This window comes from Heptranchias perlo, chromosome 39, assembly GCF_035084215.1.
Source record: "Heptranchias perlo isolate sHepPer1 chromosome 39, sHepPer1.hap1, whole genome shotgun sequence".
In the NCBI taxonomy this organism is placed as follows: Eukaryota; Metazoa; Chordata; class Chondrichthyes; order Hexanchiformes; family Hexanchidae; genus Heptranchias; species Heptranchias perlo.
In genome coordinates this window covers 8,138,732-8,161,853 of record NC_090363.1, presented here as the reverse complement: position 1 = coordinate 8,161,853, position 23,122 = coordinate 8,138,732, and positions in this window count along the sequence as shown.

Sequence of the window (23,122 nt, the reverse complement as noted above, 5' to 3'; positions counted from 1 at the left end):
GGCCTCCCTCTGTGCTGTAACTACTATGATTATATGATTTCTACCATAAGTGCATAAAAGTGTATGCAATGCAACTGGAATCCATCTAATTGCTATTTGCATGTATTTAACGTCTTGAACTATTTTCTTTAGAACTTGAAGAACTTCGTCGACAGAGCAGTGAGTATAATTATCAAATACCACAATTTCGACAAAACTTTTTTCTTTCATCTTGTGGCGTTCCGTTAGGCTATTTCATCTTAAAGTTAACGCAGCAAAAGGCAGCAACAATGACTTACTGCTTTTAGTTTTAATAAGTTGGTAATAATCTTTTTCATACTAAGCAGATTTTTAAATTCACCTCAACTTTGGAAATCTAAAATTATAGGGCACTAGTACACATCTAGAGTTATATTATGGAGCGAGAAAATCAAGGAGGTATAATAAAAATGTTTTAAAATTATAAAAGGATTTCAGAGGTTTAATAGTAAAACCTTAAACCTTAAACGATCGGTTTCATTACATATAAGTCGAAAACACTGCTAAAAAATCTGTTCTTTTCCGATCGATTCATGGACTTTATTCGGTGACTACAGACCAGGAAGGGCCCAGGCTCGTGGTCCATGCCCAGTTAGCTGATCTAACCGGGCTAGCGTTATAGGCGCTGTATCTGGCCTCAGTGACGTTGGGTTAAGGAGTGGAAAATTGGCGTCAAAATTGCTCCCGATCACTATCCAGGTGAGCAGCAAGGAAACATTTCCTTAGCAGAGTTGACAGACTATTTTTGTTTTTAAAAATAGAAAGACAATTATGATTCAATGAAATAAACTAATGGTTTGTTGATCTTTATTTTCAGGTAAATCGGTGCAGGAATGCAGTAAGAGAATTTAAATGGGAATAGTTACATTAAAATATGATTGCCAGATTTACCACGTCTGCTACCTTTACATTCATATTAATATTTTCATTGTACTTCTACTTCTTTCAGACAAAGATCTAAGTGCAAGCAAAGCAGGCACGTAAATCTAAAATGATACAGGTAACATATAAGGCGTGAATATAGACAGTTTTGAATGATGGATTGCAAAGCAATACGCTGGTATGTATCCCAGGGTGATTTGTGAGGCATTGCCAATCATTATAAGGAACTCATTCCATACGGGGGAGGACCAATCGACCAGAAACAGGCCAACGTAGTTCTCATATTCAAAAATGGCGACAAATCAAGCACAGGCAGCTACTAATTAAGCAAGCGCACTAATTACTCTTACTTCTATTTCATGTAAAATAATGGAATCAGCCATAAAAGTGTGTATTTTCAGCTTGAGCGCGCTGCCACCCATTCCCCCAAATCCCAAATTGGTGCAATTGCATCAGGAGAGATGACTCGCCTGCAGCCCATGAATTTACATTCATTAAAATTTTAAAATTAATGGTGACAAAATCATGGTCTGGGCACTATTTCCTGATGGAAATAATAGCATGACGTTCCTCTGACTTCTATTTTAATGCACTATTGACCTATTTAATGAAGATTATCTATACACTGTTATCTATGTAAACCATTGCAAAGTATCATGCCTGAGCAACCTCCTTCACTTCTTTGAGGAAGTGACATCCCAAGCGCATTGTACTAAGCCCGACGACATGTTCTTCCTAGGCTTCCATAAGACATTTGACCAAATTCCACACGTAAAGCTTTTACTTAAGCTCAAAGTTGTGGTCATCCAGAGTCCATCTTGGATATGACGAAGACATTGTGTGAAGGGTAAAAAACAATCGGCACTTCTTAGATGTTTATGGGGAATGTATTGAAACGGTCATTCTAGAGACTTAATATTCTGTCCGTTATTATTTTTGTTGGAGAATTATTTTCCCTCACCTGTTCTTTCTGTTCCAGATGCTACTGATTCATGTTTTTAGAAATGTCTTCAAAGCACTGCATCGACACATTTCTCTTTTTTTGTGGACGTTAGAGGCGTGACGAGTGACGCTCATGTGCCTCCAAATGCCTCAACATTTTCGACTGTTTGGTTTATTACTGGACCTATTCTCCAGTGTACATCTGTGCCCGCCCATCGGTGGGTATTACTGAAGGGAGAATACTGCGACCATCTGTTAACACGAAGAAACGTCTGTCGCGTTTTCCTCGTACAACTGTCTTATTATCTGGAACAGCTCGGAAATTCCGTATAATGCTGTAGGCCCTGGGCTTCGTCATTAGGCATGACCAGCGTTCAATGTTTCCAACTCATTCATTAGATTAGGGACTTCTATCCTTTCCGTTAACTTCAGTACTGGTAGAGGAGGCCAGAACATTCCCTACCGGTCAGGTGCAAGTCTGCATGGCCGAGATACGGAGGACGATTCACCTGTCTCACACCTGAACCTCAGAAAATGGAAACGAGAAATAGAAATATATATTGCGAAAGGTCAATCAGAAATGTAGAGGGAAATTAATTTAGTCCCAGATCCGATTTATAAAAAGTTATTGTATTTGTCTTTTTAGAAGTGGACACTCTGAAAAGATCTCTGCAGGATACAAGTAAGGGAAGAGTGATTGAGTGGCTTACATTTCTTTAAAATGTGATTGAGGGGGAATAATATGGAAACGGCTTTAACTTCCAGTAAATCTCCCTACATTCGATTTCCTGGCAAAAATTTCAATCTTCTAACATAGTCAAATATTTCCATGGTGCATATAGCGTCATTTTCTGTATCGGTTTGAAAATTATCAACAATTATTAGTCTGAAAAGGCACCAGCCTAGAAATTCCTATTGGCGATATCAGCCCATACAAGTTGATCGGACAGAGTAAATTTTCTGCTTGCCCGCTCTACCGCCACCCCAGCATCCCTCCGCCCCCTCGCCTCCCTCCCATTCCAGCTTAGCACAAGTGCACAAGGAGAGAAGACGTGTCTGCAGTCCATCATTCTCCATCCATTAAAATTTTGAAATGAATGGTGAGAAAATCATGATACATGCTTTTTCTGTAGGCTCCACAAAGTAGCAAATGGAAAGGACAGCATGACGTTCCTCTATCTGCTATTTTAATGTACTTTTAACCTGTTTATTTTAAAATAGCAAGGAATGTGATATAAGCCCACGAAATATTCCTTTATCATTTCTAGACTTCACTATTGGACCTGACTGCTAATCGATAAAAGACACCCTCTGGTCACGATGTGGTAATGATGCCGTAAACACACCGGCCATTAATGCCGATGAATAGAAAGTCCCGCCGTTATTCTCGGCAATAGTTTACCACCCTCTCCTCCAGATTTTCAGTTATCACCTTGTATCACGTACACTACCTGAGAAGTACTTCTGCAAGCTCCACCTTCTACGTTGCATATTTTAAATGTAATGTCTGATAAGCGATAACATGTTGCAACGAAAGGATGAAGCCGATTTAAAAGACTATTGAACGGTAAGAAAAAAGGTAACAGTTGCTGAAGGAGCGAAAAAGGCTTAACAATGGGGTCTGTTGCTTTTTCGTCCAATTTTCTCGGCACTTTTCTCCATTTCCCATCTGCTGAAGGCTTGGGCTCCTCGTTGGAGTATGGTTCCAAGGCTATTGGGTGTTCTTTGATACCTCAGTACAAGTGACAAATCTTAATGAGTGAGCCTTAAAAGTTAATGTTGACAGGTTTAAATAGCGTGTGGGTCGGGGGTGGGGGGAGGCAATAGTGGGGAACCAAATCATGTCCAACCCGGAGTCCACAGCTAGATAGTGACAGGCCTTGTTTTTCGCCTCCCAACCGGCCCCAAGTCCACAAACACGGGGATGGAGTCCGGGGTTTCTCTGGTCTATTAGGTTCAATTACTTAACTCGATCAATTCAGAGTCAAATGGGGAAAAACTTTTTTTAACATTGTCATTTTTTTTCCCAACAGAAGATGATTTGAGAAATAAACAAGCAGGTAAACTCGTTCAAAATGCAACGATTTACATTAAAGCTCGTTTAAACTGTGTTAGTTGCTTCATGATACACCTTTTAGATATATGTGTGCAGTGGATTTGTAGGTTCGGCAATGTCAATAATTTTTTATTGGATTATTATTTTAGAACTTGACAAACACATCAAAATCGATGGTGAGTAAGAAATACAAAGATGAGGATAGAGAATAGAGGCCTTGAGTCTTTAACGGACACTTATATATGTAAGTTGAGGTTACACACGCATTAGGGGCAATCTTAAACTAACCCAACCGTTGGGAAACAGACGAGATCGGATGCAACACTGGTTTTACACCCCACCCGATTTTGCTCTTCATTCAAGGCAAAACCGGCGTTCCTCCCGATCCTGTGGGTTTCCCGCCCGGCAGTTTAATTTCAAATTACCCCCATAAACTCTGTCCCCTTGGTCCTGCAACTTTGCCATCGCCCGGCGTACAGTCTCTGACAAGATTTTTTTTTCTTTCAAACGGGTCCTGAACTATAATCAACATTGAAGAAACTTTTTTTTTTCTCTCACAACAGTTAACTCCTAAGTCTCCGTCAGATAAATATTAGGTTTGCCACAGATTAATATATTACCTGTACTTTGCCAACAGCTGTGTTGCGTCCTGTTCCGCTACATTCCAATACGAGTGTTCTCAATGATAGAACCGAACTTCCCATTTCTTTTCGGTGTACATTCTTTCTGCACAACTATTCCCAGTCCATTTATATCCAATGCACTTTTTATTCCTGTACAAATCTCCTGAGGAATTTATATTTTTTTATTTGTTACTGCCTAGAAGAAGCACACATTGTGCATTGAATGTTATTGTTTTAAAGGAAGTCTTATCCCGGGATAGTTTTGTTCTGATCTGTGTTCATCTTCTGAAGGGGATATATGGGCTATCACGTTGTACTTTTTAAACGCTCTATTATTACATAAATATCTGTGAATTCTTTCTACAATTTGCAGAAAGTCAGAATTTCCCCAATGCTCACACTTTAGTTCCATCCAACTAAAAGTGAATTTTAACAATCTGCCTAGAATGGGCAGTATTCCGCGGCAGTGTTCTGGCCTTTCAGTTGAACTGATGTGCGTTTGAAGTTATGGACTCTGATCACTACATGGCAAATACACGGTGCCTGGTAAAATCTCTACCACCATCAGGGACCGCATGCTATTTATTTATGTACGAATGTATTTATTTATTATTGTTTTGTCTACCTGTCTGTGTACGATTAGAAAGGGAGGTTAAGAGGGTGTGAAGGGATTAAGTGGACTGGAACAGAGAAATGGTGAAAGAATCAGACCGATAAGAGTAATTTCAAATTCAGAATTCGGTTATGATGCAGGTTTGTTTTAAACATGTATGTAGAAAATTAGTCACATGGAAGAGCAAGTTGCAAGGAGTTAAATGCATCACACAAGTTGCTAAAACTGCATAAAGATCGTCAAAACAAACTACAATTCAGAAGACAACTCCGACTAGAATTCAGCAGTAGCAGATAAGAATCAAGCTTCGGGCTGCAAACAAACGCACATCTTCGTTATCGGATTTAAACTATTGTTTAAGAGATCAAAATCCAACGAAGCATGCTGTGGAAGTAAGTAACAGATTTGACGAGTTACAATGTAATACAAAAACAGAATCGTCAGAATAGCTATACATTTTGGAACAACTCTAAAATAGCCCCGCCTGCAACAAAGGAATCTACGCATAAAATAAATCATCATAAACGGGAACAAAATATAACGAGCGATATTGTTTTAAATGTATGGAGCTACGTAAGCTGCATAAATAGAAAATATAGTGAAGAACGTGAAGTGTGAATAGAAACACCGTTCAGAGAATTAAATAAACTAGGCAGAAAGCACGATGAATAAAAAAAACTGGCTTGGCCTAAAGGATACTCTTCCGTTGCATGCCTGAGTTCTGTGCACTATGTAACCTATTGTACATATGCCTTGTACTCCACAAGCTTAATGTGCATCAGAAAATGGTAGAGAACAAAACGTCCTTCGTCCCAAAAAGTGGTCCCAAAGGACTGGATCCAGATTGAAGTTCTCATTCACTGCAAATAGATTCTGATCAATGATTGGAGTTACACCCTGAGCCGCATTTATATCTGGGCCTAATAAGCCAACTACAATGTTATTGTTTTAAAGGAAGTCTTATCCCGGGATAGTTTTGTTCTGATCTGTGTTCATCTTCTGAAGGGGATATATGGGCTATCACGTTGTACTTTTTAAACGCTCTATTATTACATAAATATCTGTGAATTCTTTCTACAATTTGCAGAAAGTCAGAATTTCCCCAATGCTCACACTTTAGTACCATGGAAACGTAGGTGATGACCATTGATCATGCAGCGGTTCAAGAAGGCAGCTCACCACCACCTTCTCAAGGGCAATTAGGGATGGGCAATAAATGCCGGCCTGGCCAGCGACGCCCACGTCCCATTAACGAATTTTTAAAAATTCCACGTGATGCCTGTAAAGCAATAAGACAAATTGGTTCCTAGGCTTCTCATGCCTCTTACCACCCAAGGAGTTGAAATTCCCGATGGAAACAAAGAAGCTAAGTCTTTGAGAGGAATCGTTATGCTTCCATGACGGAGCGATTTCTAAGGCAAGTCGTGGAAGCTGGCCAATACAGCACCCAGGTTAATGGATGTACTGAGCCAGAAAGGTGTAAAGTACATTAAGCACGACGTCCTCACCCACTCTCCAATCTAGACCTCAAACCAAGCCTTTCAAGGCTGTGGTGCTAGAGAAGTTAACATAAGAACATAAGAAATAGGAACAGAAGTCGGCCAATCGGCCCCTCGAGCCTGCTCCGCCATTCAATAAGATCATGGCTGATCTGATCCTAACCTCAAATCTAAAGAACACAAGAAGTAGGAACAGGACCCGGCCACTCAGCCCCTGGGCCCGCTCCGCCACCCACAGGGCCTTGACCGATCCGAACGCAGCTTCATGTCCAATTTCCTGCCCGCTCCCCGTAACCCCTAATACCCTTTACTTCTAGGAAACTGCCTATTTCTGTTTTAAATTTATTTAATGATGTAGCTTCCACAGCTTCCTGGGGCAGCAAATTCCACAGACCTACTAACCTCTGAGTGAAGAAGTTTCTCCTCATCTCAGTTTTGAAAGAGCAGCCCCTTATTCTAAGATTATGCCCCCTAGTTCTAGTTTCACCCATCCTTGGGAACATCCTTACTGCACCCACCCGATCAAGCCCTTTCACAATCTTATATGTTTCAATAAGATCGCCTCTCATTCTTCTGAACTCCAATGAGTAGAGTCCCAATCTACTCAACCTCTCCTCATATGTCCACCCCCTCATCCCCGAGATTAGCCGAGTGAACCTTCTTTGTATTGCCTCGAGAGCAAGTATGTCTTTTCTTAAGTATGGAGACCAAAACTGTATGCAGTATTCCAGGTGCGGTCTCACTAATACCTTATATAACTGCAGCAATACCTCCCTGTTTTTATATTCTATCCCCCTAGCAATAAAAGCCAACATTCCGTTGGCCTTCTTGATCACCTGCTGCACCTGCATACTAACTTTTTGATTTTCCTGCACTAGGACCCCCAGATCCCTTTGTACTGCAGTACTTTCCAGTTTCTCGCCATTAAGATAATAACTTGCTCTCTGATTTTTCCTGCCAAAGTGCATAACCTCACATTTTCCAATATTGTATTGCATCTGCCAAATCTCCGCCCACTCACCCAGCCTGCCTATATCCCCTTGTAGGTTTTTTATGTCCTCCTCACTCTCTACTTTCCCTCCCATCTTTGTATCATCTGCAAACTTTGATATGTTACACTCGGTCCCCTCCTCCAAATCGTTAATATAGATTGTAAAGAGTTGGGGAACCAGCACGGACCCCTGCGGAACACTGGCTACTGGTTGCCAGTCCGCGAATGAACCATTTATCCCAACTCTCTGCTTCCTGTTAGATAACCAATCCTCCACCCATGCCAGAATATTTGGAGTAAATGCCGACTTTCTTACCAGGCTGCCTCTCAAGCTCATCCAGGATCCGATCCTTCACCCCTTACACTGTTAAGGTGCTGCCTCCACTATGGAAAAGTTTCCTACTACGGTGCAGCAAATCTTACACCGAGCGCTCATGAAGTTTAGATGTGTAGCTCATATGTTCTTTCTGGCTTGGAATTCCACAAGTACACATATATGAAAACGTTTTGTCCTGTAAAGAAATACAATTAATGGGAAATACTTTAGATGTATTAGTAATATTTACTGATAACAACAAAAAGCAGCAAGAGCTGATAATAAGTAATACTTGTGACCAGAAGATAAGATCAACAAGGATGAGTTGTGTCAGGTAACTTTGCGACCTATACTCTAAATTCATTATGAAGAGTGGTTCAGAGGACTTCGAAATTGGGGCTAACACTAAGTGATCTTTTAAAAATCTGAGTTACCTCGAACATATAAGCAGTGATTGTGGGTTACAGGCTTGGAAGGATGTGGCTATCAGAGCGCGAACAACTAATTAAGGATAAGACTGGAGACATTTAATTTGTGGGGCAATAGGGGTATGTTGAAAATTAGTTGGGCACAAGAAACTATTAATGAACGGCTCTTTGAACTAATACAAAACGAGCAAAATGAGGGAACGGATTATGATGAGGGAGGTATGAAGACGGTGAAGGAATAGCAGGGTGTAACTGCAGATATCATAACGTATTGAGTGCATTGCTCTTCAATTTCTAGAGTAGGGGATGAACAAAGTAGAGAGAAAATAAAAACAAAAGGAACTTGTCGACATTTGTTCTGAACACTCATTGCTTTGGTTTGCAATTTCAATCCCACAGAGGACCAGATACGTGAGACTCAATTAGGTAAAATATTTTCTTAAGTGATATCCTTAGTTTGGAGCTCGCCTTATAGCAGCCAGTATTTAAAATATGCAGTTGATTATCTAGATATGATTTATTTACTTTATATTTGGATTTGTACTCTGATTAATTAAGAGGAAATATTGTTTTAATTTCTCTGCCCCATCGCTATATCGAATTTTAAAATGTATCTCTCAACATGCGATTGTTTATAGCAAGTACTCCAAATAGTTTGTACTCTGGGATATTTCTCCTTAAATTAGGGTTTAACATTTCAGACTGACGAAAATAACTTTTAAAAATCTATTCCAGTTATGACATTTTTTCTACATAGAAATATTAACGCCACTCTCACAAAGAAGACTTGTTTTGATTTTTTTTAAAAACAACTAGTTACAAAAATTCCAATTCCCTGAAGCAGTATTTTCTTCAACAGTAAATACTGTTGGCACCCTTGGTGAATTGATGGAATGACTGAGCCTGTCAGCAGGAATGATCAGAATTAATTTCATTCAAATTGGAGCAATATTTTGTGCGTGCTGTGTTATTTTTATAGTTATCAACCTTGTGGCATTCAATCTTATGAACATCATTTCCAATCCAGGACTAGAAGGATCTGATAATAGACGTAAACAGTATGGTTGAAGTGCTCAGCAGGATTAGTGACTGAAATCTTTGGCTGGCAGTCGACACCGTGGGATAGACAACTAAGGGCAGGGACCAGCTAGAAAAGGTATATGAAAAGCACCTTGAGGAAGTTACAGTAAATAAAGAAGATGGCAGAGAAGACTGGAAGAAATGTCCAATAACACGGGAAATAACCGTGTCAAATAAGGTTCAGGCGTTGGAACAATATTGAAGGTATTGTGAAAAGAAAGGAACATTGCAGCTTACTGAAGCATGTTCGGACAGACTAGTTGTTGATGCGGAGGCAAGGTTTGAGATTGGGTTAAATGCATATAGAGGGAGAATAGATTTGGTTTAACTAAAGACGAGAATGTGGTAACGCATTAAGAAAATAAGAATAAAATAAAGGAGAATCTACACAGGCAAAACAAAATATAGAAGTAAATAACATTGCAGATAAGTGGGAGAACTCATGGGATATAAGTACACAGTAAATGGGAAAGAATTATTACAATAATCTTTAGAAAATCAGCTGGATGTAATGGTAAACACGTGGACTTTGAGAATCCATCACCGTTACTTCGGTGGAAGCCCCGGAGAAATGCCATAAACAGTTACTTCTAGGCGTTTCCATTGTTTCTCCGAGAGTCCCGCCAGTCCCCGGGCGAAGTTCCGGTTAAAACGAGCGCTTCTCACGGGTTTCACCAATCTTCCACCGAAGTTACAGTGGAGGAGCGAGAGAGCACCAATGCATTTCATGGGCATTAGATTTTATAATTAATCTAGTCCGAATTATTTCTTCAAAGTGGGATAAGAAAATCGAACCAAATGGTACATATACAAACTAAAGAAAAGCACATTTACGGCAGATATCGCGAGAAACGTCTTTGTCAGAGTGAAAATATCTGCAATTAATCCTTCAAGAAAGGTGTTTGGTGTTATGAGAAATGCAACTAGATCGTATGATTAGCGAGTTCGGTTTAGATTTTCAACTTGCCGCCTGGGTGCACAACGGGCATTCCGGATCGGTGGCCCGTTATATAAACCGCCCGAAAATCCGGTGGTTACTATAAACAGGTGGGGGGAGGGGGTAGAAATTCGCCTTGGGTGCTCTGGTAACGCTCACCCTTCATTTTTGTTTCAAATGTTTACTTTTTCCTCAGGGTGACATCATATAGTCTGATGTATCTCTTACCTATCAAGCGGCGAATGACTCACCTCCTGACTCCCCAAAGCCTTTCCACCATCTACAAGGCACAAGTCAGGAATGTGATGGAATGCTCTCCACTTGCCTGGATGAGTGCAGCTCCAACAACACTCAAGAAGCTCGACACCATCCAGGACAAACCAGCCCGCTTGATTGGCATCCCATCCACCACCCTAAATATTCACTCCCTTCATCACCGTCGCATGGTGGCTGCAGTGTGTACCATCCACAGGATGCACTGCAGCAACTCGCCAAGGCTTCTTCGAAAGCACCTCCCAAACCTGCGACCTCTACCACCTAGGAGGACAAGAGTAGCAGGCACATGGGAACAACACCACCTGTACGTTCCCCTCCAAGTCACACACCATCCCGACTTGGAAATATATCGCTGTTCCTTCATGGTCGCTGGGTCAAAATCCTGGAACTCCCTTCCTTACAGCACTGTGGGAGAACCTTCACCACACGGATTGCAGTGGTTCAAGAAGGCGGCTCACCACCACCTTCTCAAACGCAATTAGGGATGGGCAATAAATGCTGGCCTCGCCAGAGACGCCCACATCCCATGAACGAATAAAAAAATGGCCGATAATAAGTTATTTGTGTTGTATAAAGAAACGCCATTGAACTAATATGGATATTTGGCAATATCTTTTTGTTAGAACGTCAGAAAATAGAAGCCATTCGTCAGAATGTTGGTAAGACCACTGAAACTGTGTTACATCATTTAAAGGTTTAATGTGAAGGCACATTTCGTTGAGTGATAGATTTATCGGCTCTTCATTTCAATTTTCAGACATAAGGCAAAAAACAAACAAATAGAATTCCCGCAGGATTTCTCCTGATCTCCCGCCATACCACCGCAGAAAAATAGCCTTAATGCCCTTTACGCCGCTTCTGTCTGCTAATCGTTGATCTTCTGCGAAGTTCGAAAGGCAGATCGAGAGAACTCCGCGAAATTCCATCCCATAAAATCCACCAGTCATCAAATCGCACAAAATAGCTAACCGATGAAGTAAGAATTGCTTTAGCCTCTGTGTATATGATGTAGAACGTGGCTCCTCAATTTCGCGGGGCTGGGAACGGTTGCCCGCCGGAGCTCCGGATCCAAATCAGCGGAATCCCCAAAGAAACGGGGCAAAAGGCTGTTTTAAGCCATTTACACCGTTATTCCAAGGGATCCGCCGTAGTAACGGCAAGAGTTCGGGCGAACCCTCACGAAAATCCTGCTACTCGTAGCCACCAGAGCAATTCATCCCCATTACTCAGAATAGTAATGGAGACGCTACCCCTAATGTTTGCAACGTTCTTAACAGCTGTTGAAAAAAACCAAATAACTTTATATTAAAAAAACACAAACAATGCAAGAAAATATTTACCCAGGTTATATTTACTCCACCAAATGCAACGAATTGGAAAGATTTCCGCAACGGAATGAAATCTGCAGATGACTGATTAGTGTTATAAATATATCGATGCAATATATAAATATATGTACATTTAGATATAGATAAAGAAAGACAGTGGCAGATATATAGAGAGAAAGAGAAATATAAAAGGTTTCCAACGCCACACCATCCACCTTCTGCCACATGGATTTCGGAAATTTCCCCTTAGGCCGCTTGTCTGAGGGGAGCGGGGGTGGGGGGAGGGGGTGATTCCGCTGATCAGCCGCCGAAGTTAAGGTAGTGGACCGGGAGGGCCACAACGGAACTTCCAGGTCTCACATAATCACTGAATCTATATTAAAAAAATCGAATATTTTAGTCATACAGCTTTGACATTTTAATGTTTAATTTTTTTTTCTCTGGAAGTGATTTCTTTGTATTTGCCCAGTTGTCTCCACTCCTCGCCTGAATGCGATTACCCATTTTGGCTTATGACTCTATAGTTGTCAGTATGACAAGGAGGAAGAGCTAGGCTGGCGCAAGCTTCTAAAAGTTTCCAGGAGGAATCACACAAGCCCATACAGTTTTTGGTTACTTTCTCCAGAACCTGCTTGAGTGAATTACAGCGTGTAACATCCGCTAGTGACCCTGTGTTACCTTACCCAAGCGGCTATACTCCACGTGGAAATCCACAAGGCGACCGAGGCGAGGAAGCAACACAGCTGAGCACCCGGTTGTGTCCTTTCCCAACGTCAACACATTCCAGAGGAGGCAGATGTATAACAATTAGAAGCGGGAACCACGACTTATTCGCATGCCTGTCCTCAGTGCAGAAATGCTAAACCTAATTTTAGCCTTCTTACTACAAACATCAGTGGGATTAACTAACTCATCACAGAACACAAATATGACCGGTACTTTAAGGACCTACGTGGCTCAGTTCTACGTAGTATTTAATTGCTGGGCCATCAGCCGTCTGTTTTATTATTGGATAACCACCGAAGAATGATACAGCATTGTGACATTTTTTCATTACTACTCCTATTTATGCTTCTTTATTCGTAGAGGAACTACTGCGTCGGCAAAATACAGGTACAATATGCATTGGGGGTTAAATTGGACATGGGCAGGGACGCAAAACAGGTGGAATCGCATTTGCCGCCCGTTATACGACACGCCTGATATTCAGTTATATTTTAGTCAATGGAACTGGATATCAGCCGGGGTGCATAACGGGCGGCCGATGCGATACCGCCTGCTTTGCGACCGCGCCCATGTCCAATTTCACCCCCACTGTGTCTCTACTTTATTCTGCTATGGATTTCCGATAATCAAAACTTAAATCTTAGGCCCCACGTTCTCTTTTCGTCGTAAAGGGGGGTGGATTATTTTAAGTTGTAATAATAAACTGCTCGCAAAAGTGCAAGTCTGAAACGTGCGCTTGCTAAGAATATGATTTTTTTCTTTCTTTTCACAAAAATCTGCCAGGCAATCCGATGCATCTGCAATAACTGTTCCTTAACGCGTCTCAACAATTAAGGAGCATCTTAACTGATAGAAATATCGAAACGTTAGTTAATCGAGCTCTGAGGTGCGCATTTATTTGGGGGAAATCACAAGTTAGGAACAAAGTCCTGCACGTGTTCGTGAGATTTCTTCTGGACAAATGGTATAACATTTCTGCTGGCGAAGAACGTAACTATTCAAGGAGGTGCCAATCTTTGCAATATATTAATAAACGCGTGAACTACTGGGAAAAGCTGGGGCGAAGGCCCACAAGAAGACTAAAAAGAAGCACACAGGTTAGGCATGGATTTAATTATAAATTTGCCACACAGCTACTAGTGGATCGACTGCCCATTACATACTCTACCCCGATTTTCCTTTCCATTGACTTCAATAGAAAGAAAAATCAAGCAGCGTGTATAACCACCGGTCGATCCTTACTGACCATTTCGTGAAGAGAGCGATAAGCAAAGCAAAGCAATGATCAATGCCAATAAAATCTCAAAAATATTGAAAACAGCAGTCACGTTTTCTACAAATATATCAATAAAAGGAGAACTCTTAAATCTGAGGTTGGGCCCCTGAGAGGAGTCAACGGAGAGTGATGTTGGGCGGAGTGTAAATCCAGCTTTTCACCCTATGCCGATGGGCGAGTTAGGTTAAAATTGCCCCCAATGTCCTGAACTGTAAGATTTCTATATCCTACCTTTCTGAAATACAATGTTAACTATTCACAAATTGATTTTTGCCTTGGGTTGCAGAAAAACAAGAAACTGGTAAAGATTCAGGTAAATAAATTAACATGGGAAAACTTTCTTTGTGAGTTATCTATCATAATACGACTTCTTGTAAAAAAATTCTTGGATATCTCCATATATCATGTAGTTGGTTAATTATTTACATGGAAACGTGAAAACGGAATTATTTTTACGATTACTGTGTTGAATTTTACGTTGCCCCACGACCTGAGCAGAGTCTGGCACTCAATGGACGTACTGTCCGCCATTTTGCATCCATCCATATCAATGTTTGGAAAATCGCAGCGCACCCTAGATTTTCCACTAGACCGCCTGCTTCGTGAAACGCCCTGCACGACCTTTACAAAATTCCACCCATGTCTGCCCAAACCATGAAGACGTCTCATGTGACTACTACTAGCGAAATATAATTGCGTTCTTTTTAGAACACCAATGCTTGGACAATCCAATCTAGCGTAATGGAATTGATGCTTAATGCTGTGGGAGGGCTGGCGAGGCTCACTCGTGCCCCCGCCCCGACCCCCACACAGCGCTGACTCGTAAATCAACTTTAAAATATTTCGAAACAAGCCATTTTTAATATAATATGATCCACCGGGAGCTTTTGTTTGCCCTTCAGAGATAGAAAAACTTCAAAAGAATCTGAGAGAGTCAGGTGAGAAAAAGAAACATTAATGTTCATCTTTATTTAAAAATCTGCATTCACACCGTTGTCTGCAATATTGTATCACATTGCCTTTTCCACGTTAAGGGTTAGAAGTATTAAAACTGTTTTGTTCACTAATCGTACTGCCTAAATGCGATGTTTATGCTATGAAAATGTCGCCCTTTATAAAAGACATTTACATTACTTCATTCTAAGTACACATTGGGTACTGTGTATTGTAATAGTGAAATAGTGATGTGTGAAAGCGTACGATCACTGGGCGAGTCCCATGCCTACCACTATCAGCTTTGATCATCACACCAAGTCTTGTCCCAAGGTGGCAGATATAAAGAAGATGAAGTGAAGTCAGGAAACTCTGTACCGATGAAGCAATTGGGGTTCAGCAATGGCAGATTGATTTTAATGTACATTAAAAGCACAACGAGAGTCAGGGAAGAGAAAGAGCGACTCGGCGCTCCGAAGCACATTCCTTTAAGCCCAGTGGATGAGAAATAATAGGGGTCCAAGCACTAAAATTAAAATCGGTCGGTTTCTATTACCGGAGGCAGATCAGCATCGCCAGTTTTACGTCCAAACAGCAAGTTGGAAAATCTATTCCCAGGCAAAGGAAAAGGAAAATATACTCCTTAACCTTTTTATTAAGTGTGAAGGTAACATTTTTTTTTTAAATGTCTGAGGTGCATGAAAGACAGAGATGACCGCAAGGTTTATGGTCTGTTGATATATCATTGACCTTTTACGTTAGGTAACTTTGCGCCATAAGTGTGGCTCAGCTCCGAACCATTTTGATAGGACACAAACGATTAAGAAAATAACTTCTGTCCTGGCCTTTACTGTTATAATTGTTGCTTGAACTGAACATATTTATCTTACAGAAGAGGAAACGGCAAGGAAAGATGCAGGTAAAATATCATAAGATTCATTTTGGGCCTCCTGAAGAGGAAAAGAACATCATCGTGCAATGACTTGGGATGAACTGGAACACATTTATCATTGTAAAGTACCAAAAGTTTTATTTTTGTCGAAAATACAAATGTTAGTTTTCTTAACATTTCCAGTCGAAAATGGGAGTACAAATATAGACGTCAGCCAGACTTCCTTGTTCGGACCCATGCCAACCTATTACTGGAGGGTAGGCGCATAGAGTTCGGTTTTTGCACCATGTTGATGAAGCTTTGTGAAAATTTAGTAAAGAGTATTGTGGAAGACTGAAGTGGACTATGATCAGCCTGTAGCAAAATGAAGTCATCACTGCCTTTGCCATAAAGGGTAGTCAAATTCATTTCAGAATTGATTATGTAAATTGGGCATGTTCTCGCTGGAAGAGAGATGGTTGAGAGGTGATAGAATTGCTGATTTTAGAATTCTAAAGGAACTAGATAGCGTTGACCATCATGAGTTGTTTCAGATTTGTCCAGAACAGTAGAGCCAGATGACATAGCCTACGCTCGATGGGGGGTCAATTTAAAACGAATCTGCAGAAACAATATTTCAGTGAGCAAATGGTAAATCTATGAAACTGGCTCCCTCAGGAGATGGTGGAAGCATTGGAAAGATCGGTATTAAAGATGAAATATAACAAGCTCAAGAGGTTTACTTTTGCTTTTCAGAAGCCAGAAAACTGAAAAAAGCTCTGCAAGATTTAGGTCAGAGAAATGAATGAAATTATTCATTTTTATTTGACTCTTTTACCATAAGCTAATGTCCATCGTTGATACACTTGATATCCTCAGCATTGCATATTTAGCTGTTACTAATAGATCTCCAGTGGTTTTGTCCACCGAAAAACAGGACAATTCAAATTTCCCTCAGAGTACATTAGTGATTTAGGTATAGGCATTTGGACCTACTGGAGCTTATGAAGCTCCATGTAATGGTAAAGCTGTGCCGCTCTACTGTGTGTCACGGAATGGTGATGCCCAATTTGCTACGTTCGAACTACCTAGCAAATCTAGATGGGTGAGATAGAGAGAAATGTAGAAAAAGGCTTGCTGTTTTTCAATATTTGCACCAATCATGCACTTAAAAGCGAATCCATCCGATATTCGCTCATTTGTGTGGGGGTAGATTTTCGTCTTCGCTGCCTGGCGGGGTGGATCGCACGCCCTTTATAGAACCGGCCTGATTTCCCTTCCTTTGAATTAAATGGAATAAAAGTCAAGTGGGTTCTATAAGGGATGCGCGACCTGCCCCGCCAGGTTACCACCCAGGAGGTAAAGACGAAAATCTATCCATTATATATATCTCACGTGCGAACTCACGATTGTGTCTTTATGTGTGTGCAGAAGATAAACTTCGTGAGAAAGAATCAGGTAAAACTACAGAAATACTTCAAGCTTTTGTCCACTTAAAATGTTTAATTAGTGGTTTGCTGTTTCTTCTAACTTTCAAAAAATCTGTAATACACTGTTGCACAATAATATAACAATAGTACTATTAACACTTTGTTTTAGACTCGACAGAATCTAGCAACTATAGTAAGTAATACAAGGAGATTAACCATCATTTCTACTCAGTTCTGAGTGCGCTGCCAACTCACGTTATGTGGTCACTTTTATGGGAGGTAATTGTGGTAGATTCTCAACTTGTCACTGGTGTGTAAAATGAGCGTTGTAGATCGGCTGTTACTTTTAAGAGCAGACCAATTTACATTTCTATTCATTTGCCCCCTGGATTGTGATGACGCCAATGTCCAAGAGCTGACAATCAGTACCATTTTCCACTTCAGTTCTTCTGATACATTATGGCAGCACGATGGTCCAGAAACCAGCGGGTGGAAGTAAGGACTTTCCCAATATGCCCCCGGACGGAGGTCATTTTAACTTTGGGCGAGATGAAATTGGCCGCCCATTATACACCACCTTCACGTTCCCCTCCAAGTCACACACCATCCCGACTTGGAAATATATCGCCGTTCCTTCATCGTCGCTGGGTCAAAATCCTGGAACTCCCTTCCTAACAGCACTGTGGGAGAACCTTCACCACACGGACTGCAGCGGTTCAAGAAGGCGGCTCACCACCATCTTCTCAAGGGCAATTAGGGATGGGCAATAAATGCAGGCCTCGCCAGCGACCCCCACATCCCATGAACGAATAAAAAAAACAATACACCCCCGATTTTCCCTTCCATTCACTTTGAGGCTGCCGACTCGCTATCACCCGTTTTACACTATCGCCCAAGTTAAAATCCCCCCATCCCCCACCAATGTGCACCATGAGCGCTCAAATGTAACTCCAGACCACCATCCCTGCTTTCACATGAAGAAAGATCACTTCGATCATTTGTGCAAATCATTCGCTGGACAAATGCGTCCATTTCCGTTTCCATAGAAAGAAAACAGGATCAACCACCTCAATGATTTTCTATGGCAACGCAAAAGCGATTTAGCTGTTGTGCTTGGCCATCAACTATTTTTGGTTTTAGTTATCTTTGTTTCCTTTTTTAGTGGAAGAAATAAATACTTTTACTGTCACTTTTATGTACCCAGAGTGATGTGTTAAGCCGGCGTATTTGCAACTTAGCTTGCTGTTTAACTTTTTGAAATCGGGCTCAATCTGAATGCTGGAATCCATCGCTTTCATTAGTGCATTTTGAAAGCTACATGATAATGTTGTCAGTAGGACACCAACTTGCTTTTTTCTTGTTACAGTAAAGAAACTGAAAACAAAGACCTTAGGTAATATATCTCACTGAGTTTGTAGAATAACCTGTTATGGAGTGTCACCGAAATGCAGAATATTTGGTTTCGATAGTGGTTAAATACAGCATGAGAAAATGGTAACGAAAGCAGGATCAGCCACCTATATGATTTTGTATGGCAACGCAAAAGCAATTTAGCTGTTCTGCTTGGCTAGTAATTATTTTTGGTTTTATTTATCTTTGCTTTCTTATTAGTGGAAGAAAGGAAAATATTACTGTCACTTTTATGTATCCCAGAGTGGTGTGTTAAGCAGTGTATTTGCCACTTAGCTTGCTAAGGGGTGTAAAACTGGCATTAAAAAATTATCAGCATTCTTTCAGCCTTATAAAATACCCATAGCTAAACGCTGGTGGGCAAGATTTCTTCTATGCGCTAACTATCTTAAAGTTCACTAGTTGCTGCATAATTTGGGTTTACATTCCAGTGGCGGAATAATACCTCATGGAGTAGATTTTTAACTTGCTGTCCGGGCTATAACTGGCGCTGAATATTGAAGGTATGCTATAGAAAGCTCCCTATTTTTATTGTCATTGCTTTCAAGTTTTGCATTCAAATTCCATTGCAATTCCAGTTTTATATCCAGCTATCAAGTTAAATGTCTAGCCCCGTATTTCACAGCTCAGCATTAAAATCGCAGACGTGGGGATGAATTTTCACCTTTACCATTGGGCAGAAAACTAACGAGTAGTGGATCGTCCAGCGGCTTTACATCCTGCCCAATTTTCGTTTCCAAAGTGAAAATTCACCCCGTGGTTTCTGGCAAGATGCTTTCCCAGTGTCCATGAGTCTTTCCTGGTTACAATAGGGGAAATTTCAACATCGCCACCTGGCTGGTAAGCTAACCAGGGGAAGACCCGCCCTTTATAGAACCCACCTGACTTTAGTTCCATTGATTTAAATGGAAATGAATATCGGATGATATCTATAAAGAGCCGCTGATTGGGCAAAGCCAGAATTTACACCCAGGCCGCCAGTTGAAAATCAACCCCATCGTTAACATAAGAGTCAACATTAAGTTGCATGTTTATGGACACTGCGTCTCACACTTAACCTTTACTTTTCTAAAATGTGCTCCAGTAAAATTGTAGAAATTCGACTTGGGCAATAGTGCAAAACAGTCGCTATCGCCGCCTGTTAAATCCCCCGTCTGATATCATGTTCTGTTGACTTTGTGCGAGCACCCAAGAATAATTATCTGACATTACAATAATGAACAATTTTTTTTATTCGTTCATGGGATGTGGGCGTCGCTGGCGAGGCCGGCATTTATTGCCCATCCCTAATTGCCCTTGAGAAGGTGGTGGTGAGCCGCCTTCTTGAACCGCTGTGGTGATGGTTCTCCCACTGTGCTGTTAGGAAGGGAGTTCCAGGATTTTGACCCAGCGACGATGAAGGAACGGCGATATATTTCCAAGTCGGGATGGTGTGTGACTTGGAGGGGAACGTGCAGGTGGTGTTGTTCCCATGTGTCTGCTGCTCTTGTCCTTCTAGGTGGTAGAGGTCGCGGGTTTGGGAGGTGCTGTCGAAGAAGCCTTGGCGAGTTGCTGCAGTGCATCCTGTGGATGGTACACACTGCAGCCACTGTGCGCCGGTGGTGAAGGGAGTGAATGTTTAGGGTGGTGGATGGAGTGCCAATCAAGCGGGCTGCTTTACCTTGGTTGGTGTCGAGCTTCTTGAGTGTTGTTGGAGCTGCACTCATCCAAGCAAGTGGAGAGTATTCTATCACACTCCTGACTTGTGCCTTGTAGATGGTGGAAAGGCTTTGGGGAGTCAGGAGGTGAGTCACTCGCCGCAGAATACCCAGCCTCTGACCTGCTCTTGTAGCCACAGTATTTATATGGCTGGTCCAGTTAAGTTTCTGGTGACCCCCAGCATTTTGATGGTGGGGGATTCGGTGATGGTAATGCCGTTGAATGTCAAGGGGAGGTGGTTAGACTCTCTCTTGTTGGAGATGGTCATTGCCTGGCATTTATCTGCCTCGAATATTACTTGCCACTTATCAGCCCAAGACTGGATGATGTCCAGGTCTTGCTGCATGCGGGCTCGGACTGCTTCATTATTTGAGGGGTTGCGAATGGAACTGAACACTGTGCAATCATCAGCGAACATCCCCATTTCTGACCTTATGATGGAGGGAAGGTCATTGATGAAGCAGCTGAAGATGGTTGGGCCTCGGACACTGCCCTGAGGAACGCCTGCAGCAATGCCCAGGGGCTGAGATGATTGGCCTCCAACAACCACTACCATCTTCCTTTGTGCTAGGTATGACTCCAGCCACTGGAGAGTTTTCCCCCTGATTCGCATTGACTTCAATGTTACTCGGGCTCCTTGGTGCCACACTCGGTCAAATGCTGCCTTGATGTCAAGGGCAGTCACTCTCACCTCACCTCTGGAATTCAGCTCTTTTGTCCATGTTTGGACTAAGGCTGTAATGAGGTCTGGAGCCGAGTGATCCTGGCGGAACCCAAACTGAGCATCGGTGAGCAGGTTATTGGTGAGTTAGTGCCACTTGATCGCACTGTGGACGGCACCTTCCATCACTTTGCTGATGATTGAGAGTAGACTGATAGGGTGGTAATTTGCAGGATTGGATTTGTCCTGCTTTTTGTGGACACGACATAAATGGGCAATTTTCCACATTGTCGGGTAGCTGTACTGGAACAGCTTGGCTAGAGGGGCAGCTAGTTCTGGAGCACAAGTCTTCAGCACTACAGCCGGGATGTTGTCGGGGCCCATAGCCTTTGCTGTATCCAGTGCACTCAAGCGTTTCTTGATATCACGTGCAGTGAATCGAATTGGCTGAAGACTGGCTTCTGTGATGGTGGGGATTTTGGGAGGAGGCCGAGATGGATCATCCACTCGGCACTTCTGGCTGAAGATGGCTGCAAACACTTCAGCCTTGTCTTTTGCACTCACGTGCTGGACTCCGCCATCGTTGAGGATGGGAATGTTTACAGAGCCTCCTCCTCCCATTAGTTGTTTAATTGTCCACCACCATTCACGACTGGATGTGGCAGGACTGCAGAGCTTTGATCTGATCCGTTGGTTGTGGAATCGCTTAGCTCTGTCGATTGCATGATGCTTCTGTTGTTGAGCATGCATGTAGTCCTGAGTTGTAGCTTCACCAGGTTGGCACCTCATTTTTAGGTCCGCCTGGTGCTGCTCCTGGCATGCTCTTCTACACTCCTCATTGAACCAGGTTTGATCCCCTGGCTTGTTGGTAATGGTAGAGTGAGGAATATGCTGGGCCATGAGGTTACAGATTGTGCTGGAATACAATTCTGCTGCTGCTGATGGTCCACAGCGCCTCATGGATGCCCAGTTTTGAGCTGCTAGATCTGTTCTGAATCTATCCCATTTAGCAAGGTAGTAGTGCCACACAACACGTTGGATGGTGTCCTCAGTGCGAAGACGGGACTTCGTCTCCACAAGGACTATGCGGTGGTCACTCCTACCAATACTGTCATGGACAGATACATTTGCGACAGGTAGATTGGTGAGGACGAGGTCAAGTAAGTTTTTCCCTCGTGTTGGTTCGCTCACCACCTGTCGCAGGCCCAGTCTGGCAGTTATGTCCTTCAGGACTCGGCCAGCTCGGTCAATAGTGGTGCTACCGAGCCACTCTTGGTGATGGACATTGAAGTCCCCCACCCAGAGTACATTTTGTGCCCTTGCTACCCTCAGTGCTTCCTCCAAGTGGTGCTCACATGGAGGTGGACTGATTCATCAGCTGAGGGAGGACGGTAGGTGGTAATCAGCAAGAGGTTTCCTTGCCGATGTTTGACCTGATGCCATGAGATTTCATGGAGTCCAGAGTCAATATTGAGGACTCCCAGGGCCACTCCCTCCTGACTGTATATCACCGTACCGCCACCTCTGGTGGGTCTGTCCTGCCGATGGGACAGGACATACCCAGGGATGGTGATGGAAGAGTCTGGGACATTGGCTGAAAGGTATGATTGTGTGAGTATGGCTATGTCAGGCTATTGCTTGACTAGTCTGTGGGACAGCTCTCCCAATTTTGGCACAAGTCCCCAGATGTTAGTGAGGAGGACTTTGCAGGGTCGACTGGGCTTGTTTTGCCATTGTCGTGTCCGGTGCCGGGTGGTCCATCCGGTTTTATTCTTATTATGACTTTTCGTAGCGAGATTTTACAACTGAGTGGCTTGCTGGGCCATTTCAGAGGGCAATTAAGAATCAACCACATTGCTGTGGGTCTGGAGTCACATTTCGGTCAGACCGGGTAAGGACAGCAGGCTTCCTTCCCTAAAGGACATTAGTGAACCAGATGGGTTTTTACGACAATCCGGTGGTTTCATGGCGACCATTACTGATACTAGTATTTTAATTCCAGATTTTATTTAATTAATTGAATTTAATTTAAATTCGCCAGCTGCTGTGGTGGGATTTGAATTCATGACTCTGGATTTTTAGTCCAGGCTCTCGGATTACTAGTCCAGTAACATAACCACTATGCTAC